Source organism: Peromyscus maniculatus, chromosome 8, assembly GCF_049852395.1.
Source record: "Peromyscus maniculatus bairdii isolate BWxNUB_F1_BW_parent chromosome 8, HU_Pman_BW_mat_3.1, whole genome shotgun sequence".
Lineage (NCBI taxonomy): Eukaryota > Metazoa > Chordata > Mammalia > Rodentia > Cricetidae > Peromyscus > Peromyscus maniculatus.
The window spans coordinates 69,750,075-69,777,477 of record NC_134859.1 but is presented as its reverse complement, the minus strand read 5'-3'; the positions used below and the strand labels follow the sequence as shown (position 1 = coordinate 69,777,477).

The following is a 27,403-nucleotide window of genomic DNA, read 5'->3' as shown; positions in this document are numbered from 1 at the left end:
TTGAACCCAGGCACTCTGGAAGAGGACACAGCCCTCCTCTCGGCTGAGCCATCTCTCCAACCCACAAAACCAGCTCTTAATGCTTAACCACAGATGTGAGAAGCACCCAGAGAATGGACAAGCTGAGGACCATGCAGCCCTGACAAGATTCAGGAAGTTCTCTTCCAGAATTAGTGAATGAAAGCTGAGGCTGTGCACTGTATGCTGGCTCATGCTTGAATCCCAGCACTCTAAAACATGAGGCAGGAGAATTGCTGTGAACTTGAGTTTTTTAAACAGAGGCATGAAGGGGAAACAGAGATACACTGACACTAAAGATGATTGTTACCCGTTATCAGGATAATGTGTATAAAGACATAAACTTCTAATGCAGTGGTTCTCAACCTTTCTAACCCTGTGAAACTTTAATACAGTTCCTCATGTTGTGGTGACCCCATCCATAAAATTATATTCATTGCTATAAGTGCAGTTTTGCTACTGCTATGAATTATAATGTAAATATCTGTGTTTTCAGATGGTCTTAGGCAACTCCTTTGAAAGGGTCTTCTGAAGCCCCAAAGGGGTCCTGAACCATAGCTTGAGAACCACTGTTCTAAGGGAATGTGAAATCTCTCCAAGAGTTGCAGACTCACTGGCTTGTGGTACCTGGGGGAAGAAAGCATGAGCACTAGAGATTAATACACATATATCTAGATAATGAAAGTGATGGTGACAAAGCCCATATCGACTGGGATGGCTGTGGTGATATATTGTGTACCCTAATAAAATTTGCCTGAAGATCAGAGAACAGAATAAACCACTAGGTTAAACATAGAGGCTGGGCTATGGTGTGGTGGCACATGCCTTTAATCCTAGCACTTGTGAGGCAGAGATCAGTCTGGATCTCTGTGAGTTCAAAGCCACCATGGATTACATGAGATTGATTCAGTCTAGGAGAGAAACAGAGACAGGCTGTGGTGACATAAGCCTTTAATCCCAGGTTTTTATTATAAGAACTAAAGAAACTTGAGCAACAGATGGCTCCTGAAGACACATTCTCTAGACCTGGCATTGAGACTAGGAGAGAACTGCTTGTCACTATGTCTTGAAGCCATTTGGCCACTCCACAAGTCAGCACTTTGTGGTGCTATTTTATTTGTACTCTAACAAATAGAGCTTTCCTGAAACTCAGAAGGAGGAGCTAGCCACTAGTTAACCAGAGAGGCCTGGAGGTCTGTACAGAGAGACAGGAAGTGATAGAGCTGGACGGAAAGAGGAAGTTATAAGGCAGGGTGGAGCAAGAAGCTCACTCTCCTTCGGCGGAGGATTTCGTGACGGTAAGAACTAGTGGCTTGTTCTTTGCCTCTCTGATCTTTCACTTTTTACCCTAATGTGTGGCTCTGGGTTTTTTTTTTTTTTTTTATTAGTAAGACCTTTTAGAATTCATGTTACAGCACTTGCTCTCACTGGTCGCTGGATATCAGAGAGAATGTTCTCAGTGGTTACAAATCTAAGCTCTGCTGATCTAGAACAAGATGAAAGATGAGTAATTTCCCCCACTGTGACATTACAAAAGGGTCAAGAAGAAAACAGAGACTGATCCAGGGGAGGCTGTGGTTCACACCTACAACCAAATTCATGAAAGTCACAGGAAAGAACCAGATCTCTCAGTCTGTGTCAGTCTCAGTCTCAGTCTCTCTCTCTCTCTCTCTCTCTCTCTCTCTCTCTCTCTCTCTCTCTCTCTCTCTCTCTCTCTCTCTCTCTCTGTGTTTTGAAATGTCACTAAATTTTATATGTACTAGGTAAGTCTTCTACCTCTGATCTCCATCCTTACCCTGAGCAGAATGTTTTTGATATATTCTTAGCAGAGTCCATTGAAAAATGAGGAAGTTAAGATTTGGGGAAATGAAATAATTAAAAAGTAGCAAATCAAGACTAACATGTGTAGACATTAAATTTAACTGTGTGTGGAAGCAAAGTAAAAATTACTTGAAAGATGGAGCTATAAAGTACAGTGGTAGAATTTGTGCTTAACATGAAATGTACAAACACACAGAGAGACTCAGATCACACAAAACACACACACACACACACACACACACACACACACTCATACACATGAGGAATGGGGAAGACGGGTGTGAGGAATACAGAAGGGGAAAAGGAACTCACAGATTTCTCATGTATGAAATGTAGATTGGCATGTAGGATGTGAGGGAAGAAGGTTGTTAATTAGGAGACTAGTCGGGGAGGGCACAGACATAAGGGAGGGTAATGGGGCAAGGTACAAAGTTATACATGTGTGAAAACGGCAGAAGCATCCCTTTATTGTGAACATTGACTAACTACAAAGCAACAATGATTAAAAAAAAAAACTGAAATAAAACCAGCCAGACCTAGAGGCACACACACAGGCTTATGATCCCAACACTTGGTGGGGTTGGGTGACAGAAGGATCAGCAGTCCCATGTCCTTGCTGGTAACACAGCCAGTCCAAGGACAGCCAGGCCTGAATGAGACCCTGTCTCACCACAAAAGAAACAGATGAATGCAGTCTAGTGTTCATCCAAATATTTTCCCAAGTTGCTCTGGAAGAGATTTAGTGGTTCTTCTGCATTATCTCACAGAGACAGAATAGAGCTGTGTCCTTCTCAAGCCTTAGACTTGTATCACACAGTGTCCAACTCTTGAATAAATCAGGGCTTCTAGAACCTTCTCCTCTTTCAATATCCAAACACTGTGGATTTTTTTTTATAATCCCCTGGGCAAGTTGGTTGCTCAAATACTCTTTGAGATGGGAAACAGATTCATAGATAATTACAAATAATTCAGCAAGCAAGGAGTTGTTATGTTGTGTGGTATTTGATTACACTGTGTAAAAATGTATCACTGTGATTGGTTTAATAAAATGCTAGTAATAAAAGGCTAATAGTTATGCAGGAAGTATAGGTAGGAATTCCAGACAGAAAGAGCTCTGGGAAGAAGAAAGAGGGAGTCACCTTCCTGAAACAGAGGAAGCAGGACATGCAGGATGAGATGAAAAGCCCCAAGCCATGTGGCAGCACATGAATGAATAGAAATGGGTTAGTATAAGTTATAAGAGCTAATTAGAAACAAGCCTAAGCTAAGGTCAAGCTTTTATTATTAATAAGAAGTCTAAGAAGAAGAAGAAGAAGAAGAAGAAGAAGAAGAAGAAGAAGAAGAAGAGGAAGAAGAAGAAGAAAGAGAAGAAGAAGAAGAAGAAGAAGAAGAAGAAGAAGAAGAAGAAGAAGAAGAAGAAGAAGAAGAAGAAGAAGAAGAAGTCGTCTCCAGGTCATTATTTGAGAGCTGGCTGTTGGGACAGAGAAAGACTTGCTATATTGATGAATGTTTGCAATTCTACCATAGCAGTGACTTGGAGCACACTTCTTCATTTTCTTACACCGGCAGCCCCCAAACTGTACCTGTAATGAGAGTCTAGGCTGCACTTCCACCAGCAGGGAGTTGAGCCAAGAGTGGGGCTTGGGTGGAGCTCCTCAAACTAAACAATGCACCCCACAAAGTGCTCAGTAAGATCAGCATTTAGGTCTCTGTGCATTCAATTCTGAGGTCTCTGTGGGCCCTGGAAGTGAGAGTGTTTGAAGAGGATGAGTATGACCAAACATGCCATTTGAATTTAGGAAAATGTCACAAGAAAACACAATGTTTGTAAAATATGTATGAACTAAATCATGTCCCACCATCAAAAAAAACCAAAAAAAACAAAAAACAACTGAACTAAAAATAAAGAAATAAAAAACCTAGTGTTTTTCTGATGTTGCACATAGAGGCAAAGAACTAGAAAAACATGCATTGATGCATTTAGTATAAAAAGGGGCACAAAGAAAAAATGTTAGGAGGCTTAAAACTCCTTAGTGTGTGCCCCACCCCCAGGACCCAGAGAAAGTGAGCCAGGTCCATTTCAGCATACTGGACCCCATTGTCTGTCTCTTTCTGTCCCCACCTAATGTCAGGTCCTCTCTACTTACTGACCCTGGGGGGATGTGTGTGTGTGTGGGGGGTGTGTGCCAGCACAACCATCCTTCTCAGGTAAAGCCAGCCTGCTTTCCTTGTAGGAATCTTGGCTCCTTGGCATCTTCAGAGCCTCTTCTATCAAAGCACAGGCTGCTGAGAACTTGGGAGTCACTGAAGCTGTGGTAAGAGCAAATACCTTCCTCTCTTTGAGATGGAGGGGGTACTTAAAGTTGCTGGGAGGGAGTTCTTTATGCTTGGTCTGTGACTGGCTAGTGAAGCAGGAAGAGAGAGGTCATGGAAGGGTATGTACTGTAAGCTTGTGTGAATCTCCAGAGTTCCTTGAGGGTTCTGTATCCTCTTAGAACAATGACCATGTTGTCTGGTAAGAAAACCTGGTTCCTGAAAGGGGAGGAACTGCATACTCTAGAGCCAGACAATAAGTCATCCCCTAGGGAAGGTTGTAATTTAGAAGATGACAACTTTGCTTTCCCATGAGAAATGCAAATTTCCAACCGAGGAGAGAAAGAGTGGTCTAGGCTTGAGTTGTTTTCTTTTGTTCCACAGAAAATGTTGTACCTGTGCCCCCAAAACCACTAGAGACCACCAAGGACCTGGTTTCTGATGCAAACACAGAAGGGTCTTTATATTGTTGGGTTTGTACTTGGTCCACTGCCTGACAGATGAAGGGAAATGCAGTGGCCCCAGGCTCAGGGGTTAGAGGGTTTTTAATGGAAGAAACTACAAGCCAGGAATTACATGCCTTGGCAGTTTCTGGGATTGGGTAGAAGAGAATGGGGCAAGGTGATTTTTCAAAACTATTGGTCTAGACTTTCAGCACTAAACCACATTTGAAACTATTGGGCTAGACTTTTGGCAGGGAACCACACCTACTGACAGGATTATCTGAATATCTTCAAGGGCCATAAACCTCCAACAGGATGTCTGCAGGAGTATCTGGATCTTATTAAGATTTTTTACTGCCCTGTTTCTTAATTTGCTGCTTCTAGGGTATCTTTTTCAGTTGTCATGGCACATTCCTGAGGTTCTTCCTGCAACTAAGTAGAAGCCCTGGCCACCAGGTGATCTAAGATGGTGACCCTTCCCTAAGACAGAGTATGTAAAGTCAAGTCTAAACCTTTATATTGCCTTCATTTCCCTTTTTCACAAGTTTCAATACAGGATTCAACCATGAGTCCTACCTGTCCAGAGGTTCAAGGGTATTGGGACCTAAGAACCATCAGCTAACAGATTTTTGTAGGGTAGCATCATCACTATCTATTGTGATTCTTAAGGCCCTGTAGTTCTAATCTTTGAGTACAACCAGATGGTGAACTTATATAACACCTCTTTGGATCTGCACAGAGAAGTTCAAATGTCTTATCTTATTGCAGAACCATTTCAGTTAATAAATTTATCTGTTGACAACTCTAAATGTGTTTTCCTGGTATGTCAATGAGCTTTATAGTTGACTATCTTGCCCCTATGCCAGGGAGTTTCCTTTTGACCCAGCATTTCAGCCTTATTCTGGACAGGGAACATGGGATAATGTAATCTCTCCTGGGACTCCTTTGAGCTGGCACTGGGGCATTGTTGTCAGGGCCCCCCAAAAGGTTCAAAGGCTGGTCATAGGCTGGACAATGGGGCATTTGTCAGCAGCATGTGGCCATCTGACCCAGCTGTAGAGACAGGGAACAATCACATTGGTTGGATTTAGCAAATCCAGAACTCATAATCATCTGGAGCAATGTGGTCAGCAACTGAAGCATGGAGGTGTCTGCCAGCCAAGTGGAAACCTGTTGAGACAAATTTAAACTAGGAACAGAAGTTAAAATTTATGAACTTATTTGGAACCCTTAGGCCCATATTCTTAGTAACTGGTTAGAGCAGGAGTCCCAAGACTAGGAGAAAGAAAAAAATACAATCCTTAGGAATGGATAAGTGGGGTAAATTTAAGCTGTACTTATCTGGAGTCCTTCCAACCCCTGTGAAGTGGATCCAGGATTTATGACTCTTTTAATTCTCTGAGGCCTAGACTGTTTTATAAAATGATATAAAAGTTTTAGATACCTTAGTATTACCAAGCTGTATCAAAATCCACATCATAGACAAAGCAGGTGATGGGCATCTGTAAAACAGCAGAAGTGGACGCCTACATTTGAGTCCTAGCAAGAACTACAGATTTGGGTTAAAAATATGTGCATTTTCCTTCTATCCAGAGAGCCAGGTATACATTGAACAGAGATATTTTTTTTGGCTGAATGAGAAGCACTTTTAAGTTTATATTTAGATGACAACCAAAATCCATCTAAAATGTTGAGCTTGTGACTGAACAGTAAGTAGTCATTGTTCTACCAGCTTATCAGAACTCTATTAAATGTTAAGCTCTGAAATGTTACATCATTGAAGGGGAGAGCAATTTGAAACATTTCTCATAATGCAAATCATTTATTTATCTCTTTACAACTTGCATTTATATCTTAAATCATTTTCTGAGATCCTCAAAGCTTATAAGCTTTTATATCCTCAGATCTTTATATATCTTAAGACATTTTCTTAAAAATGAGCTAAAAAGCTGGCTATAGTTTTGTAGAAGGATCTGGTTGTCTGATGCTGCCAAGCTGACAAATTTATAGCTAGCCTAGCTGTCAGTACTCAGAGATCTAAGAAGGATAAATTATATTTGAGTGCAGACCAAGCAGCTTCTGATTCTATAAATGAAAAGTACCAGTCCATATCCAGGTCTCCATAGCATCGCAGGCACAAGTATTAGAACAGCATCAATCTTCTTTGGCCATCAGGCCCATAAGGCAGATTTTTTTTAATGTAGAAGAGGGACCCAGGGAAAACTGATCTTAATTTATGCAGGAAAAGGTACAATCAATTTCCAGTATTCTGCTGCATGTCCACAGTCTGGGCCAGATCCTAGTGGCAGGCATTGCATTGGGGCACCTTACCCTGTTGTCAGCATTGCCATACTCCAGGTGGAGAGGTTGTGGTACCCCATTCGTAATCTTCTTTGGAGACCTTGGGTCACTGCTAGGATCTGGAAGTCTGTCTGATATAATAAGCTTTTAAATCAACCTTTTAAATGCCATATTCTTCAGATCTTTGAAGTATGAGGGCTGTCCAAATATGTATGAATAGACAAACTTTGTTTCTAGTTACTTTTTTTAAGCTCAATCCTGAAAACATATGCAAAGGACTGAGTAAAGCTTTTCCCTGTAATTAATTACATCAGTACTTAGCATGACTACAATTAAAAAAACTTGATCATTTATAAGATGACTATTTACTTATGTTCTCCAACAGTCTACAGTAAGTAGCCTTACAAATAATGAGTTTAAATTAAAGCTCTTCTAGTATCATATATGGGTTCAGTAAAGAAACCAAAACAAAATATCAATATAAAACATTTATATGACTCAGTTTATCCAAAAAGCTTAAGCTTAACAAATTTAGCAAAGACAAGGAGGCTAGGCATACATTCTTAAGCCTGAATAGACCTTGAGTAAGGACAAGCATTCTCCAAGTCACTGGTTCTTAACTTTCTTAATGCTATTTCATAACTGCAGTTTTGCCATTGTTGAATCTCATTATAAACATCTGACATACAGGTGGTACTAGGCTACCCCTGTAAAAAGGTTTTTCAACCCCCAAAGGGTTGAGACTCATGGAGTCATAGGCTTCTCCAAGGCCTTTGCCTAGATCATTGTCTTGTTACATCACAAGAAAAGAATATCCCAGCTTCTGGTGACTATCACCTGGGTGACACTTAGATTACAAAGTTTAGCTGCCAAAGCAAGGTGCATTCTTGTGTATAAATGCATTGGGGTGAAGCTTTAATATTTATCAAATACCTTATTTATTAAACACATGTCGCCATCTATTTAAATTCTCTAGAAGCTTGCTGTTGAACATTTGGCAAAGACATAAGTACTTAGGTGTAAATCTCTAAGTTTGCTTTTTGTTAATCTGAATAGATCTTTGTAACTTTAGTAAAAGATGGCTGCCAGCCACATGGTTGCCTACATCATGATGAGGTCACCAGCTCAAATTTAGGAAAACCACGTGGTTGCTGTTTAAAACACGTTTTTGTAAACAATAGTTTCTTACACACATATGCACGGTTGGATCCAAGTTACATATACATACGTACATTTAAAGCTAGCTTACATTCACACACATCGTTAAATCCAAGTCACATACATGTCCATATATACATATATATACATATATATCCATTTGTTAATCATAAACAGTTTACAGAATCATCAGCTAATTTTGAAATTAAAACCAACCATAATTAACATTTAAATTCAGTATTTGTAGGTATAAGAAACCACAACAGAGCCAGGCGGTGGTGGTGCATGCCTTTAATCCCAGTACTCGGGAGGCAGAGCCAGGAGGATCTCTGTGAGTTCGAGGCCAGCCTGGTCTACAAAGCCAGTTCCAGGAAAGACCCAAAGCTACACAAGAGAAACCCTGTATCGAAAAACAACAAAAACCAAAAAAAAAAAAAAAAAACAAAAACCCAAAAAATGTTAAAAAGAAACCACAACAAACATAGTTCATATCCCCTCTGACCTTCTACAATCTTCCATAAAAGAAACCACAACATAGTTCACATCACATCCCCCCTGACCTTCTACAACCTTCCATGTACCCTCAGTCTGTGCCTTTGACTCCTCAGACATTTACTTCAGACAAATTTTTCTCTTCCTTTTTCAAACACAAAAACTCTTACCAAAATCTTTATTGTGATTTCCCTCAGTAGTCTAGAATATATTGTAAAGCTACAATATTTTAAACAAGAGTGGAAATAAATGCATATACCATAGCAAGAATAACTCTAAATTTGCATCAACTCTGTACTGGCATGCAGAATCTACTGGATCTGAACGATCAAGGCAGCCCTGGCTACAGCATTATAACATAGCTACCATAGCTTAGCAACCAAAGCAGTGACATTCCATACTGCCCTTGGCGCCAAACCTCAGACAGATTTGGTGGCAGCCCCAGGGAAGGCCTTGGGAGCCCCATCCATCAGCATGGGAGAGGAAGGGGACAGCACAAAGCATGGGGACAAAGGATGGTTGTTAACCCCAGATTCTCAAGTGCATGAGAACGGCAGCTGGGGAGGGACTCTGTGCCCTCCCCGTGCCACTCCAAAGCTGTGACCCCATTGGGGCAGTTCTCTATCAGCTCCAAGTCCCACAGCATGTCTGGGTCAAGTGCTCCCAGCTACTCCAGGCCCCTACTGCTCCATACTGCTCCCCCTCAAAGGAGGGGGCCACGGCTGTCCTGGCCACGCCCACCTGACTGGCCACACCACAGCTGTGTGCTCCCCTGCTTGCTGCTGCCTGTGCTCCTGGTCAGAGAGCAAGAAAGCAATGGAAGAGTATCTTAGTCTGCTCCAGTTCAACCAAAAGGGCCCCCTCTGTCCCTTCTCCTGGTGATCCAGCCCCAAAGGCTGTCCACAGGGTCACAAATCACACACAAGTGCAGGCATAAACCATGCATACTGTGGCCACACTTCCCACACATTCACACATTCATATAGGACATTCCTACGGAAAGGCAAACAAATTTCCCAAGGAAACAGTGTTAGTTGACCACAAATAGATGAAGGGGTCTCCACCCCCAATACAGATCTGAGGCCCCCTGTTCTCAACCAAACAGTGTGTGTGTGGGGGGGGGGGCAGGAGTGGTTATTCTTATTCTCTATGTTTGCCATTCCCACCTATCACTCTCCTACTTAACTATTGGCCATTCAGCTTTTTATTAGATCAATCAGGTGTATTAGGCAGGCAAAGAGAAACAGCAACACACCTTTATAATTAAACATATACAGAATAAACAAATGTAACACAGCTTTACTCAGTTAAAGTAATATTCCACATCATAGATACATATAACACATCTTTGCCTAGTTAAACTAATATTCCACAACAAAATGTGCATGCAGAGTAGCACCCTTGAGTTTTAATAATCCCAAGGGCGTTTTCCTTTTGCACTTTGGTGTGAGATGTGACTACTGTCCCCTTTCCTTGTGGAGAGTGAACCAGGAGTGCTGGCTTAGGTCAGGGCCTAAGGAGGGGCTAGACAGGAAGTCCTGGGAACGAATGAGGACCTGAGACTGTGCATAGAAGAGGGAGGGGCCGCAGCTTCTAACTGGGCAGAAAGGAAACCGCTCCCTTCTGGGCAGCACCTCCTTGTATAAGGACTCACACATTCAGGTACATCCTCCTCTTTTCATCTGTATTGGATTCCTAGAGTCAAACTGGTTTCTGTAAGATTTTTCTTCAGGATTCTATTTTTCCCTTCTGTAACTTAATTAGATTTTGCTTATCTTCTCATGATTCCCACCTTCCATTCTAATAGATCTTTATATGCCTGAACTACATCTATGTGTGGAATTGAGGGAATTTATGAGAGAACCTATGTGCATAATAAAAATCAGTAGTTGTCACCAGAAGTGGAGGCACATGTCCTTATGTCCAACAGTTGGAATGCACAGGCAGGTGGATGTCTGTGAGTTCCAGGCCAGTCTGCTCAACATAGTGGGTTCCAGGCCACACAAAGCTACATAGCAAGACCCTGTCTCAAAAAGCATAAAGAAAAGTAATAAAAGTAAAGTATAAATAAATAATCTGTAGATGTGATTAGTATTCTCAAGCCTCAGTCAGAATGATGTCTGACCCTCATGTATGTTACCCTAACCATTCAGAAGCCATTGTTCACCTCAGCTGTCCTGATATTACTAAGAACTGGTACATTAATATGAATATGAAATTAAGTAGCAGTGCACAGGAACTGGGGATGGTGAAGATGTTTAGAGCACTTGTTGCTCTTGCACAGGACCTAGGTTTAGTTCTCAGCATGGAGGCTCAGCAACATCCTAACTACAGTTCCAGGGGATCCCTCCTCAGAACTTTGTGGGCACCAGACCGATGTGTGGTACATTTACGTACATGAGGCAAAACACTCATTTACAAAGCTGCAATTTTTCAGGGTTTTTACAAAAGCTTGTAATCATTATTTTCCAAACTAATTGTAAATGATATGGGATGGCAATATCAAATAAGATACTGAAATTTCTACTTCAATTTCTGCCAGATGGCAGACCATGATGAACTCTGCCATGGTGGAACTAAAGCTCATCATGTCAGTGAAATGGTCATTCCTTTAGTTGTAATTTAATGTGTGTGCTGCACAGCAGTTTTATGAAGAACAGTTGACATGTCAGGGCAGAGCTTTGTCAGTGAGATGTGGCCCAGCGCTTCCCACTCATTTTGTGACTCTGTTGTAAACTGACACCAACATCAACAATGATGTTCTGAAGAACATCATTGATTCAGAAACTTAGCTCAAATGTTAGCAGATTGAATTCTGACCATAAATGACAACAGAGAGATGGGTGTGTCCATAATCATGGGTGTTTGGGTGGCTGAGGTGGGAAGAAAGCTGGAGACCAGAACTCAGTTAGCCCTGGAAAGAGAGAGAAAAGAAAAACAAAAGCACTTTATCTCTTCCATAAAAAGAAAGAAATAAATGAACAAAAACAAAACAACAACAACAACAGGCCCCTCACACACAACCATAACTCAAAGAGGTTAAATATTCCTCCAGGAAACGACACATTCAGTGCTGAAGGAACTCTCATCCTTGCAACGTTCCTGCTCTGGAAGAGGCTGTACAACCTGAGGTTCACTCTCTTGGGCACAAGGGACTGCCAGAAGCTCACATTCCAGGACAAGGGAGTGTGAGCCAGGTTGGTACCAGCATCCTGCAGACCCATTTTCTTTCTCTTCTGTACCTACCCCAACAGCAGGTTCTGTCTGCCCCAACAGCAGGTCCTATTTAATGCTCTGGGATGAATCAGAGTTAATGGTTCAACCCACCCTCTCAGGTAAACCTGGATAGTTTCTGGCCCTCCTAGTATCTTTGGCTCCTTGGCATCTCCACAGCCTCTTCTCCCAAAGTATACGCTGCTGAGGAACTAGATGCTGCAGGAGTCTGGTGAGAGCAAATGCTTTTGTCTGTTTGGAGGTTTTGGAGCGGTTAGGAATGCTGACTTATGCTTGGTCAATAACAAAGTTCCTCAAGCCTGGGATTAGTCCTTAGGGCCACAAAGATGAAGTTTGATCTTGGTAGCTCTGTGAACTGTCAAATTATGATTGGTCTAAGTCTGGCTGGTGAGGCAGGGGAAGAGGGGTTTGTGTAGATCTCCAGAGCCCTTTGAGTATCTCACACCTTCTTAGAGACCTGACTCTAAAACCTGAAACTGACGAATGATCTCTACACAGAGAAGAATGAAATTTGATCTCATACTGAAGATACAACCCAACTAAAAATGGACTAGAGGCAAATTTCAGATCCCACAGTTGGAGTGCTGAAAGAGCAGAAGCCCCAGAAGCCCTGATCACTCTTGTCACAATGACTGGTTCATTTATTCTTTTTATTTTTATTTTATTAATATGGATGTTTCCATATATATATATGAACACCATGTGTGTTCCTGGTGCCTACAAAGATAAAGAGGGTGACAGATTCCCTGGAACTGGAGTTACAGAAGGCTGTAGGTTATCATGTGGGTCCTGGGAACTGAACCTGGGTCCTCTGGAGAGGAGCCAGTGCTCTTCACTGCTGAGTTATCCCTTCAGTGTCATGACTTGATTTTGAAAGTCTAATTTTAGTTTACGTCTATGTATGTGTGTCTTTGTGTGTGTATGTGCACATGTGCACTTTGTTGGAGGTACCTGTACATTCTAGAAAAGGGTGTCCTAGCCCCTGAGTCTGCAGTCTGGGTCGTTGTGAACTCTATGACATACATTCTGGGAATGGAACTTGAGCCTTCTGCAAGAGCAACAGGTGCTCATAACCACGGAGTCTCTCCCCAGCTCCTGCAATGACTGCTATCAAAAAGATAAAAGATCAATGTTGTCCAGGATGTGGAGTAAAGGGTTCCCAGTACAGCATGGGAGAAAGTGTGAATTAAAGTGGATATCTTGGAAAACATGGTGCCATCTCAAGAAGTGAGAAACACTACTAGACATGGAAAAGGAAAGTGAAATCTTTATGCCAGAGAGACAGATGCATGTTACTGGTTGCTGCTGCATTTTTGAAAAAGTCAAAATATGAAATCAACCTAAGATACACAGAGGGATGAGAGATACAGAAGATGGACTACACACACACACAGTAAACTGATATGGTGTCTTAAAAGGAAGGAAACATAGTCATCTGTGAACATGTGGAAGAACCTGAATGACAGTATGTCATGTAAAATAAGCCAGGCACAGAAAGCCAGTCCTGTGTGAATTCACCTACATGAGGAATAAAAAACCTGATATGATGTAGAAGTTAGGGTAGCAGTGAGCAGGGAGTGGGCTTGTGGGAGCTGTTACTGAAAGACTATAACATGTCTGCCAGGTAAGAGGAGCATTGCAGAACAGGGTGCCTACAGCAAACAGCACTATGTTCTACTTTGAAAGCTACCAAAATGAGACTTCCTGTTTGTGGTGCTCAAGGTAGAAGCTAGGGAGGAGGACTCGCTGGGCAAGTGCTCTGCTTTTGAACTCTGTCTCAAGTCCTCTGATTATTTTTTATTTGGAGAACGAGTTTTGCTTAGTTACTCAGGCTGGCCTTGAACTTACTCTATTCCAAGCTGGCTATGAACTTGTGAACTTTCTGCCTCTGCCTCCTGGGTACTGGGATTACAGGATGCACCACCAGACCTAGTTCTAGAAGTGGGTGTTTAGTGTTCTTCACACAATATTGACAACTTTATTATTTTTGTATGAAGTAATCCACATGTCAATTAACTTGATTTAGCCATCTAATGATATGTACATGTTTCATAGTGTGTGTTCTGTACTCTGAACCCACAGCATTTATATTAGTTAAAATTGAAAGAAAGAAGGAAGGAAACAAGGGAAAGAATGCAGGCAGGCAAGGGCTGGAGAGATAACTCAGCAATTCTGAACACTGGCTGCTCTTCTAGAGGAGCTGGGGTCCATTGCCAGCACCCACAGGGCAGCTCACAGCCATCTGTCCCTGTAGTTCAGATATTCTGATGTCATCTTCTGGCCTTCACAGGTAAGCATGTGGTTCACAGACATACACACAATTTAAAAAATCCATATAAAAAATTAAAAACACTACCACACACACAGTTCCCTACATATGTCCAAAGAGCTAAAAATCAACAGTGCAAAAGGTATCCTGAGCATCCACATTAAGGTGGCCAAGACAGCACAAGAGACTCACATATATTCAGTCCCCTAGAGAAAAATGAGTTCAATGGAGGTGAGTTATCCCACAACAGTGGACAGGCATGGAAAGTTGCATTTACTTGATATTGGCCAAGTCACTGAAAGGCCCCATCTTATCCTCCCACATCTCTACAACTCCTCTCCTGTAGGCTGTCTCTCCTGTCATTTTGTGTGTGAGAGTGCCCCCTAGTGTCCACAGAGCAAAGTCAGCTGCAGTTCAAAACACCTCAGACAGAAACTTAGACTCAGAAAATGAATTTGTTGTTGGTGGTGATGTTTTCCACTCACACTATTAATCGGTATTAATTTTTACCGAATAAGGGTTTTAACTATGATATTACCACCCACGAGATGTCCTTGACCATGGGAACCTCTCTGTACTCTCTCTTCTCCCCGTCCCACTCCTGCTCCTCTTCCCACATAGTCTCCCTTGTACTTTAGTACCTTTTAGAGTCTGTGTTCTGCTTCTGAGAGTAAACACACAATGTTTGTCTTTCTGTATCACTCCACTTATTATAATGCTCAGTTCCTCCCATTTTCCTGCAATGATGCATTCATCCTTATGGATGACTAAACACTCAGTGTAGACTGAGGATGTAGTAAGCTGGATTGTTTACATGTGTGTAACAATGTATTCTGATTGTATATACCTCCCCTCCCTTTGTCCATTCCTTGCTCTTTCCTGCTTTATCTTCTCTCTCTCGTTAATTAATTAATTGTGACCCACTGGGTCTAGTGCATGCTGCCTGTTGGAGAATGGGTGGCCTTGTTGACTTGATCTTGGGCATGTACCGACACCACAGAGAGGTCATGACTGGGTGGCCTTGTCAGGTCGAAATCACAGCATTTCTTGGTCCTCCTCCCCATCCTCCCACTTTTACAACATTTTCAAGAATTTATTTTTTTGGTTTCACGTGTATGTGTGTTTTGCCGAGGTGTGTGCTTGGTGCCCACGGAGGTCAGGAGAGGATTCTAATCCCTGGACCTGGAGTTGCAGAGGGTAGTGAGCTGCAGGTCAGTACAGTGAAGCAAACCGAGTCCTCCAGAAGAACAGCAAATTTTCTTAGACACAACCTATTTCTCCAGCCTCCAGCTCTCAGCTCTGACATTCCTCACGTACTGTCTTCTACACGGTTCCCAGATCTTGACAGGCCGGGCCAGATTTATGTTCCGTTGAAGGAAGAGCTCTCAGTAGTCAAATATTCCCAACACTTGGAGCAGTGATGGGTCTCTGTACTAACCACTGCCCACTGCAGAGAGAAGCTCTTTAGGACAAGGTTGGGTGTAGCAGTAATCCGAGTATATAACCATCACGGGAAAGTTGTGTTTAAAATAATTCTTATCTTTATTTTTGTATGTATGCATTGCTGCTTTGCCTGCATGCCTGTCTTTGCACCACATGTCTGAGCCATCATGTGGATGCAGGGTATTGCACATGGGTCCTCTGGAATAGTGCCAGTGCTCTTAACTGCACAGGCATCTCTCCAGCCCTGTTGGGTTCGGCTGACATCAGCACTCACTGTCCTAGTGTGGAAGGATGGCTGCTTTTCCTGCAGTCTGTCATGTTGAACAGGGAAAGGGATGCTCTACTGCAAGATGAAGTTTCCCTGATTCTGAGGACTAGTCTAAGGATAGATGGAAATCAGGAAGGTAACTTTGGAAAATAAATTAATTAAGTATCCTATAAAGAAACCAAACAGGACTATTAAGGCTACATTACTAGAATTAAAAAAAAAATTTGGAAATGTCTGATACCAGACTGAGTAGACAGAAGAACAAACCTGTAAATTGAAGTAAAGACCATTGAAACCACTAAGCCTGGGAGCATGCAAAGGGACTGAAGAAAACACACTGAGCCCAACATTGTGTGGATTTGGAGAGGTTAGGAATGCTGACTTATGCTTGGTCAATAACAGAGTTCCTCACCTGGGATGAGCCCTTAGGGCCACAAAGATGAAGTTTAATTCTGGTAGTGTCAAATTATGATTGGTCTATGTCTGGCTGGTGAGGCAGGGGAAAAGGGGTTTGTGTAGATCTCCAGAGCCCTTTTAGGATCTCACACCCACTTAGAGACCTGACCCTAAAACCTGAAACTGACCAATGATCTCTACACAGAGAAGAATGAAATTTGATCTCATACTGAAGATATAACCCAACTAAAAATAGACTAGAGGTAAATTTCAGATCCCTCAGTTGGAGTGCTGAAAGAGCAGAAGCCCCAGAAGCCCTGATCACTCTTGTCACAATGACTGGTTCATTTATTCTTTTTATTTTATTTTATTAATATGGATGTTTTCCATATATATGTATATATCCATGATATATATATATATATATATATATATATATATATATATATATATATATATATATCATGTGTGTTCCTTGTGCCTACAAAGATAAAGAGGGTGACAGATTCCCTGGAACCGGAGTTATAGAAGGCTGTATGTTTTCATGTGGGTCCTGGGAACTGAACCTGGGTCCTCTGGAGAGGAGCCAGTGCTCTTCACTGCTGAGTTATCCCTTCAGTGTCATGACTTGATTTTGAAAGTCTAATTTTAGTTTACGTCTATGTATGTGTGTCTTTGTGTGTGTATGTGCACATGTGCACATTGGTGGAGGTACCTGTACATGCTAGAAGAGGGTGTTTTATCCCCTGAGTCTGCAGTCTGGGCAGTTGTGAACTCTATGACATACATTCTGGGAATGGAACTTGAGCCTTCTGCAAGAGCAACAGGTGCTCATAACCACGGAGTCTCTCCCCAGCTCCTGCAATGACTGCTATCACAAAGATAAAAGACCAATGTTGTCCAGGATGTGAAGTAAAGGGTTCCCAGTACAGCATGGGAGAAAGTGTGAATTAAAGTGGATATCTTGGAAAACATGGTGCCATCTCAAGAAGTGAGAAACACTACTAGACATGGAAAAGGAAAGTGAAATCTTTATGCCAGAGAGACAGATGCATGTCACTGGTTGTTGCTGCATTTTTGAAAAAGTCAAAATATGAAATCAACCTAAGATACACAGAGGGATGAGAGATACAGAAGATGGAGTACACACACACACAGTAAACTGATATGGTGTCTTAAAAGGAAGGAAACATAGTCATCTGTGAACATGTGGAAGAACCTGAATGACAGTATGTCATGTAAAAAAAGCCAGGCACAGAAAGCCAGTCCTGTGTGAATTCACCTACACGAGGAATAAAAAAAACCCTGATATGATGTAGAAGTTAGGGTATCAGTGAGCAGGGAGTGGGCTTGTGGGAGCTGTTACTGAAAGACTATAACATGTCGGCCAGGTAAGGGGAGCATTGCAGAACAGGGTGCCTACAGCAAACAGCACTATGTTCTACTTTGAAAGCTACCAAAATGAGACTTCCTGTTTGTGGTGCTCAAGGTAGAAGCTAGGGAGGAGGACTCGCTGGGCAAGTGCTCTGCTTTTGAACTCTGTCTCAAGTCCTCTGATTATTTTTTATTTGGAGAACGAGTTTTGCTTAGTTACTCAGGCTGGCCTTGAACTTACTCTATTCCAAGCTGGCTATGAACTTGTGAACTTTCTGCCTCTGCCTCCTGGGTACTGGGATTACAGGATGCACCACCAGACCTAGCTCTAGAAGGGGTGTTTAGTGTTCTTCACACAATATTGACAACTTTATTATTTTTGTATGAAGTAATCCACATGTCAATTAACTTGATTTAGCCATCTAATGATATGTACATGTTTCATAGTGTGTGTTCTGTACTCTGAACCCACAGCATTTATATTAGTTAAAATTGAAAGAAAGAAGGAAGGAAACAAGGGAAGGAATGAAGGCAGGCAAGGGCTGGAGAGATAACTCAGCAATTCTGAACACTGGCTGCTCTTCTAGAGGAGCTGGGGTCCATTGCCAGCACCCACAGGGCAGCTCACAGCCATCTATCCCTGTAGTTCAGATATTCTGATGTCATCTTCTGGCCTCCACAGGCAAGCATGTGGTTCACAGACATACACACAATTTAAAAAATCCATATAAAAAATTTAAAACACCACCACACACACAGTACCCTACATATGTCCAAAGAGCTAAAAATCAACAGTGCAAAAAGTATCCTGAGCGTCCACATTAATGTGACCAGGACAGCACAAGAGACTCACACAAATTCAGTCCCCTAGAGAAAAATGAGTTCAATGGAGGTGAGTTATCCCACAACAGTGGTCAGGCATGGAAAGTTGCATTTACTTGATATTGGCCAAGTCACTGAAAGGCCCCATCTTATTATCCTCCCACATCTCTACAACTCCTCTCCTGTAGGCTGTCTCTCCTGTCATTTTGTGTGTGAGAGTGCCCCCTAGTTTCCAAACAGCAAAGTTAGCTGCAGTTCAAAACACTTCAGGCAGAAAGTTAGACTCAGAAAATTAATTTGTTGTTGGTGGTGATGTTTTCCACTCACACTATTAATCGGTATTAATTTTACCGAATAAGGGTTTTAACTATGATATTACCACCCACGAGATGTCCTTGACCATGGGAACCTCTCTGTACTCTCTCTTCTCCCCGTCCTACTCCTGCTCCTCTTCCCACATAGTCTCCCTTGTACTTTAGTACCTTTTAGAGTCTGTGTTCTGCTTCTGAGAGTAAACACACAATGTTTGTCTTTCTGTATCACTCCACTTATTATAATGCTCAGTTCCTCCCATTTTCCTGCAATGATGCATTTCATTCATCCTTATGGATGACTAAACCCTCAGTGTAGACTGAGGATGTAGTAATTTGGATTGTTTACATGTGTGTAACAATGTATTCTGATTGTATATACCTCCCCTCCCTTTGTCCATTCCTTGCTCTTTCCTGCCTTATCTTCTCTCTCTCTCATTAAATAATTAATTGTGACCCACTGGGTCTAGTGCATGCTGCCTGTTGGAGAATGGGTGGCCTTGTTGACTTCATCTTGGGCGTGTACCGACACCACAGAGAGGTCATGACTGGGTGGCCTTGTCAGGTCCAAACCACAGCATTTCCTGGTCCTCCTCCCCTTCCTCCCACTTTTACAACATTTTCAAGAATTTATTTAGTTTGGTTTTATATGTATGTGTGTTTTGCCAAGGTGTGTGCTTGGTGCCCACGGAGGTCAGGAGAGGATTCTAATCCCTGGACCTGGAGTTGCAGAGGGTAGTGAGCTGCCAGGTCAGTACAGTGAAGCAAACCCGAGTCCTCCAGAAGAACAGCAAATTCTCTTAGACCCAACCTATTTCTCCAGCCTCCAGCTCTCAGCTCTGACATTCCTCACGTACTGTCTTCTACACGGTTCCCAGATCTTGACAGGCCGGGCCAGATGTATGTTCCGTTTAAGGAAGAGCTCTCAGTAGTCAAATATTCCCGGCACTTGGAGCAGTGATGGGTCTCTGTACTAACCACTGCCCACTGCAGAGAGAAGCTCTTTAGGACAAGGTTGGGTGTAGCAGTAATCCGAGTATATAACCATCAAGGGAGAGTTGTGTTTAAAATAATTCTTATCTTTATTTATTTGTTTGTATGTATTGGTGCTTTGCCTGCATGCCTGTCTTTGCACCACATGTCTGAGCCACCATGTGGATGCAGGGTATTGCACATGGGTCCTCTGGAAGAGCGCCAGTGCTCTTAACTGCACAGGCATCTCTGCAGCCCTGTTGGGTTCTGCTGACATCAGCACTCACTGTCCTAGTGTGGAAGGAGGGCTGCTTTTCCTGGAGTCTGTCATGCTGAACAGGGAAAGGGAAGCGCTACTGCAAGATGAAGTTACCCTGATTCTGAGGACCAGTCTAAGGATAGATGGAAGTCAGGAAGGTAACTTTGGAAAATAAATTAATTAAGTATCCTATAAAGAAACCAAACAGGATTATTAAGGCTACACTACTAGAATTTTAAAAAATATTTGGAAATGTCTGATACCAGACTGAGTAGACAGAAGAACAAACCTGTAAATTGAAGTAAAGACCATTGAAACCACTTAGCCTGGGAGCATGCAAAGGGACTGAAGAAAACACACCGAGCCCAACATTGTGTGAATCACCATCACCCAAACTAGCATGGTAATTGTTTCTGTCCCCAAACCCTGAAGTCACAGAAGAGTGGAGAAATTATTTGAAGAAATAATGGCTGGAAACACTGCAGTGTTGGTGAAAGATGTGAATAGACAAATGTTCACAGAACCCTCTAGTCAACTCAAGTGTTCAAGGAACATTCTCTGGAGTAGACTGCATGCTAAGCCAGGACATTTGAAAGACTCATCTATGGAAACTAATAGCATGTCATAGTGGGAAGAAACTAGGAAGCAGCCCAGAGGGAAAATCAGGAGCACAGAAGGTCCTGGGATGGGACAGAGCAACTCCTGAACAATGGCACAAACAAGACTTCATTTGATTAGAAAATAATGTCCCGCCAGGCGGTGGTGGCGCACGCCTTTAATCCCAGCACTAGGGAGGCAGAGCCAGGTGGATCTCTGTGAGTTCGAGGCCAGCCTGGACTACCAAGGGAGTCCCAGGAAAGGCGCAAAGCTACACAGAGAAACCCTGTCTCGAAAAACCAAAAAAAAAAAAAAAAAAAAAAAAAAAAAAGAAAGAAAGAAAGAAAGAAAGAAAGAAAGAAAGAAAGGAAATAATGTCCCAAGAAATGAGAAGAGAAAATCAAGACACCAGAATATAAAAGTCACACCAGGAGGGAGATTTAGAGTGGGGGACACCTACATTACAGGAGAAAGGGGCTGTGCTGTGCCTCCTGGAGAATGGATCCCAACCACTGTAGGGAATGAATATCATGGGATATGCTCACACTCAGTGAGTCAAGCCAGTCCCAGACAGACAAATCTCAGACATTTCCTCTCAGTTGTGGTTCCAAAAGTGTATAGATGATATATCCATAAAACCACATGTGTGTATAAGATGAACTTGGAGGTGAAATTGTATAAGGGGACACAGTAGACAGCTGAGATGGGGACATCACAGAAAGGTCAGTCAGGAGAACATACTCAGTGGAGTATTCTCTTATGTTAAATGTGCTTGTGTAGGTGCCGGAGAGTTGGCTCAGTGCCTACAAGCAATTGTTCCTCTTGCAGAGGACTTGGATCTGATTCCCAGCACTCATAGAGGGTTCACAACCATTAAGAAGTCCAGTCTCAGGGATCCAACTCCCTTCTCCGACTTCTATGAGCACCAGGCACACTGATGGTACACATACATCCATGCAGGCAAGACACTCATACACACAATGTAATAACATAAGTAAGAGTACAGACTTTTAAAGTTCCATTAATAAACAGGGTAATGAGTGAAGAATAGGCACAATGAAGTTTCCTTCTCTCTCTGTCTCTCCCTTTCTTTCTTTTATTTGTTTGTTTTTTTCATGATAGGGTATCTGTGTAACATCCCTGGATGTCCTGGAACTCACTTTGTAGACCAGGCAGGTCTTAAACTCACAGTGATCCACCTGACTATGCCTTCCAAATTCTGAGATTAAAGCCATGCAGCACCATTGCCTAGCATAATGAAGTTTCTTAATTGCAGACAATTAGAAAAAATTATATGAAGTCATCACAACAAATTTGACAAGTTCACAAGTTATTGTATTCTGTTCAAAATGGGTCCAAAAATAATTAACAAAACATCACATCTGACCTTTACACTTACTCATGGGGAGAAGCTCAGATGATTGTGCTGTGTGTCTTGTAAAGCAGAGCTGGTTCTCACTGGTTAGGTCCTACTGTAATGGCTCTGTCTGTTTTACAGGAAAGAATATCATCTGGGACACGGAGTGATTGGAAAATGAGCATCAGAGTAGATCAAGAAATGGACTATGCAGAAGTGGTTCTATCTGTAGGAGAAATCACACTTGGAGAGAAGAATAGGAAGTTAATGAAAGATGCTCAACCAAGAAGAAGAGAAGCCCAAAATATGTCACAGGCTGTGTGTACTCTGCTGAATTCTGGAGGGGGCGTAGTCAAGGCTCACCTTAAGAATTCCAATTACAGCTTGACCAGAGATGGAATAGGGCTGGATTTGGAAAATTCTTTTGGTGATATTCTTGCATTTCCTCATAAATACCTACACTATATGCAGAAGAAAGACTACTTTTTAATTTTTGTGGAACCATGGACCGGGGATGTCTTTGGTCATTGTGTCCTCACCTTGAAAACTAATTTTTATATGAGAAGCTTTTCATTCTCAGATGAACTGAAAATGCCTGATACAGTGCGTTTCCTCAAAATCATAAAGAATTCTGAACTGAAATCATGTTTATGACAAAGTTTGCTTGGAAAATTGGACTCTGATGAAATTCTTGCCACATTTTTTAACAAGGAAGAGTTGACTTACAGGGAGACATTCTGTTTCACTAAATCCAAACTTGCTGAAGTTAAAATGTCCCCTAAAGAAAAGATTATAGAGATTCTCCCTAAAACTGTGTCTGCATTTGCAAACACTGACGGGGGATATTTGTTCATTGGCTTAGATGGGGACAACCAGCAAATCATTGGTTTTGAAGCAGAGAGGAGCGATCTTGATCATCTAAAGAGTGAAATAGAGAAGTGCATCCAACAGCTGCCTGTCACTCACTTCTGTGAGGAGCAGGAGAAGATAAAGTACACATGCAAATTCATCCCAGTCCACAGACCTGGAGCTGTGTGTTCCTATGTCTGTGCACTGAGAGTGGAGAGATTCTGCTGTGCTGTGTTCTCTGCAGATCCCGATTCCTGGCATGTGGAAGACAGCTGTGTGAAGAGGTTTACTGCAGAGGAATGGGTCAAGCGCCAGATGGACACCCCACCAGGTTGAGGAAGGGGGATTAACAATCATTTTACATTTGGCTCAGGGTGTTGGAATGCTTTCTGGGATTTGGGCAACATCAAAACTCCTCATGTCTCAACAGCTAATTTACTGATCTCTTCTAGATGCAATCCAGAGTTCAAATCTTGCTGTTTTTTTTTCTTCTATCCACTTAGCAGATTCTCTATGGAAAGTATGTTAGCTGTTTCCATTGACACTATGAGCTATTTCCTTCTCAATGACCAAGTGTGATACAGCCTGCTTCTCCAGTGGCCAGGACTGAAGTAGGAAGAAGAAGGGGCCAGGCCTCATAATTCCCTTCAAGGGTCTTCCCACCTCCCACAGGAGGTTAAGATGAGATCCTTGCCTAGTTGCAGGCCAAGGGCAAAACACAGCCCAACTTTTTGTAAGGAACAGTGGAAGTGATCCCCAGACCTAGCCTCACTGGCATGCCCATTTCCATCAGAGAGCTGATCAGCAGAGCCTTTCATGCACACTGTCCTATCTGCATTCTGAACTTCTGCGCATCCACCCAGAGTCTATGTCTATCTTGCTTGTTCAAATCTCTCCTACTGCAAAGGCTTCTGTAGCCCATCCCAGGTACCCACAGCACTGATCTCATTTCTCATGGTCAAATTTCTCTGTCAACAATCTTTCATACAGTGACAAATACATTAGAAAATGAAGCTAGGAAAAGAGAATGTTCCTATCTTGGGGCATTTTGATGTGCTAGCCCACCATGTATTGTCTCCATTGCTTTGGAGCCTGTGGTAACCTGTGTTCATTTCACAAAATCGACCATCTGATCTGCTCCTTTGTCCTCCTTTACTACTTTATTCCCATTCCCCATTCTTCCTTAAAACCTCCTGCCTCCTCTTACATTCGTATACAAAATAGAACCATAATTTTTTTCTCAGAGAGAAAAATGCTGGCATTTTATCTCCTTTAGAATAGGAACACCTCAGTTGAAATGAGCATTAGAAACATACAGTCTAAAAATGTGATCTTCCTCATCGCTTTACAAACTCACTTTTTTTTTTAACCAACCTTCATTCCTTCTGGATTTAACTGCTTTTAAAAGCAACCAAATCTGCAGATATTTCTCAGGTGATGGACGCTTGCCTAGCATTCAAGAAGCCCTGGCATCAATCGCCTCTCTTTTGTAAAATCATAAAACTGGGCATGGTGGTGCACTTGTGGCCCATGGTCCACATAGTGGGTATGTCAAGAGCATGGTCTATGTGAATCCCTGTTTCAATTTTAAAAGGCACAAAGTTAAACAGACCTACTTAGTTATTAGTACATTCAATTACTATTAGTGCCCTTTTTGCTGTTAGGTTTTTTGTAAGTACAGTGTAGAGCATTTCAGTATCATCAAAGCTTAATTTGGAGATTGTATTGGACCCCAAAATCTAACCTGAATATCTATCTAACCCCATTTTCTCTTAGGGAAACACAGTTCAACTGAGACTTACTACACATTGCACTAGTTCGTGAACAGTATGGCCTGGGTGAAATTTAAAGTTACTATTTCTCTTCTCAGGTTTTTCTAGGCGTAAAGATAAATGGACCCTTCAGTCAAGCATCCCACCCCTCTGTCCCTGGAGATGGTGCGCTGATGACATTCCAGGGATTCAGCAACAGAGTGATCACCTCTCAGGTAATTTCACTCTGGCTCCCTGTGTTGGTTGTTATGACTATGTTCAAGCCTCCTTGCTTGAACAGGGCTCAGTGTTGAAATCTATCTCCATGGTTCCTGCACTGGGATTGATGTTCGTTTTCAGGTCCCTAGATTAACTTTGTCTCAAACAGAAGCCAGCCCACACCATTATTCCAGCACACGCCTGTGCACAACAGCGAGATAGCACCAGTCTACATATAACATTCTGACACAGGAGGACAGACAAAATGGACTTTCTCTCCAATGCTCACCTTCCAAATAGAAGGCAACTGTGTCCCTTCAAATTCCTGTAGTGGATACAAGATTTTCAAGAACCATGAGTTTACACTCTGGCTGTAATTGCCAGTCTATGCTCACCAGGGAAGCCTGGCCTGCCTTGTGGTCTCCTCTGAGGCATCCTCTCCTCATCCCTGGAGCTCCAGGAATGTGCTCTGCTCCCTCCTTTGCTCTGTGGAGCCTTCCTTTTTCTCCATGCTTTCCCCAGTCTCATCACCTCTTTGGTGCTTCCTGATGTCTGACTTTTCCCGTCTTCAGCATTAGGTCTGTCCCTTGCTCTCCTGATTCTTCTCATTCATGGACTTGCCCACAGCAAGCTTCTGATGCACCATGTTATGGAAAAGGCAGGGGTGTGAGTGTGTAGTCCCTTCCAAGGCAGAGCCTGAGTTTCTCAGTCTCCCTTACACCTGCCGCCCTCCTATTCTTGAATTATTGTTTGGTATCTGTGTGTTCACCTTCTGGGTTGTGAGGCAGTATGGGACTTACTAGCTGCTTGATGATGGCTCACACAGTACATTCCTGGCATTTCCCTTTTTAATTTGTATATTTATTTATTTTTTCTAGTGCTGTCTAGAAAAGTGACATGCTCTCCAGAAGCCCTCTTCATGGAATTCTTCTCAGAACATGAAAGATATGTGGAGTTAGTTCGTACAGAGTTGGGCTCACTTCGTCAAGGAACACTGGTCGTCTCTAAGAGCTGGGCTTTGGGTATTGACTTGCCAGAGAAGCAAGAAGTCATCTTGGATGTGCTTCATATTTCTCAGGACAGTCTCCTGACCCTGCACAGCTTTATCCGGGGAGATGAGGAGTTGGAAGGCGACAGCACTGTTCTGACAGATCTAGGTGCTAAGTTAAAGAACTATTGTAAACAAACTGCGCTAACTTTAAAGCAGATGCTGGTAAACCTTGGTGGTTACACCGGGAACATAGGTTTTGCGATAAAGATAACATACTTGGGTCATAGGGCAGTGTCTCTATATGATTCTAGTTCGATAATAAGTTACCCCAGAAACTATTATTTGACAACCAAGACAGCAAGGGACCTAGTGAAGGCTCTTGCTCAAGGCTTAGGGGCAGCGTACCAAGGTAAAACTGTACTGATCAGTTTACCACTGAAATTTTAAATACGTGAAATCAGATACTTTACTTTTCAAGGAATGTCCTAAATCATGTTTGAGACTGCTTGACATGAAAAATGGACTATGATACAATGATATTTCTCGTTACGTAGCGGATAATGTTCTATGATTCTATAAAAATGTGGAAAATGCTTCTTAGAAAAACTTCACAAGGTAGTGAACAAATTCTAGGAAAGGGATTGGCCACTAGAGAAGGCAACAGTAAAACGCGCTTTAAAAATGTGTCCCTGAGCCGGGGATGTGGGCCATGCCTTTAATTCCAGCACTTGGAGAAAAGCTGGTCATTTTAGTCTACATACCAGGGCTGTGAAGAGAGGCCATGCCTCAAAATAAATAAATAAGTAAATAATGAAAGGACAAAAACGTGTCCAATCTGCGTAGTCATCCTTCTTGCCAAGGAAATGCATGATGCCTTTAATCATGGAAGACACTCTTCCTAGAGATGTTAGTGAAGAAAATGATGAAGAAGGCAGTATAAGGCAACATTTTGTCATAGTGTTGCTGCTCAGGCATGTGTTATTGCTGTTAAATCTGTGATTTTTATGTGCCAACCTCAGGAATGACTTTCCACGGGTCCAAATCACAAAGGCAAGGCTCATATTATGCGCAAAATAAATGGAGACTGCTTACAGCAGCATATATTAAATACGGCAAGTTTCCAAAAAGGTCAAAGACACATAGAACAGGAATAAAATTGTTCATTCTGTCTTAAACAAAAACAATGTTTCTGTTGATTAAAGACTTTAGAATCTCAAGAGGTGTCAGGAATTAGATCATAAACTTACTCTCTATGGAGCTAAAGCATGTGCCCTAGTTTCTATTTGTAACATTGTTCCTTTTTGAAATCTTGTTCACATGGTTTTACAAGGTGGATATTATTCCTTTATGGTTCGATGTGTGTATGTTTTATATTCGAATTGTAGTATTGTTTGTGCTTTAGATTAATACCTGTAAAGGTATTTACAGCATTGAGTTTATACTCATGTATTACGCAATAATTTGAAATGTTGATGTTTCCTTCATAAAGGAAGTGATGTTCTCCTTGTACATCTTCCTTTGTGAAGGATCAAGTTTCTCAACATTTGGATCCTAGAGGTGATTAGATATGTAGTGGTAACCTGTTGTAACTTTTGATGGAGCTCATCAAAAGACGGGACGGTTGACCATCGCGAGAATTCCTACATCACGGGCTTTGGGCTGGGGACTCATAGATGCCAGTCATCCTAAGCCATGTTTTCTGTTTCATCTGTTTCTTAATCAATACAATTTTTTGTTCAAATTTA

At 42.1% G+C, this 27,403-nt stretch overlaps 1 protein-coding gene and 1 pseudogene across 2 annotated transcripts in view; both read left to right on the top strand.

The window, feature by feature from the left end:
* The window catches only part of LOC143266960 (schlafen family member 1-like), a 113,326-nt gene that overhangs the window by 23,750 nt on the left and 62,173 nt on the right, over nt 1-27,403 (top strand). The gene's annotated exons all lie outside the window — the stretch shown is intronic.
* LOC143266958 (schlafen family member 2-like) lies at nt 1,370-27,403 on the top strand (annotated as a pseudogene). The gene is made up of 6 exons (XR_013041807.1): nt 1,370-4,154; nt 11,602-11,743; nt 19,334-19,413; nt 21,990-23,028; nt 24,568-24,684; nt 25,546-27,403. The product of XR_013041807.1 is annotated as a schlafen family member 2-like (transcript).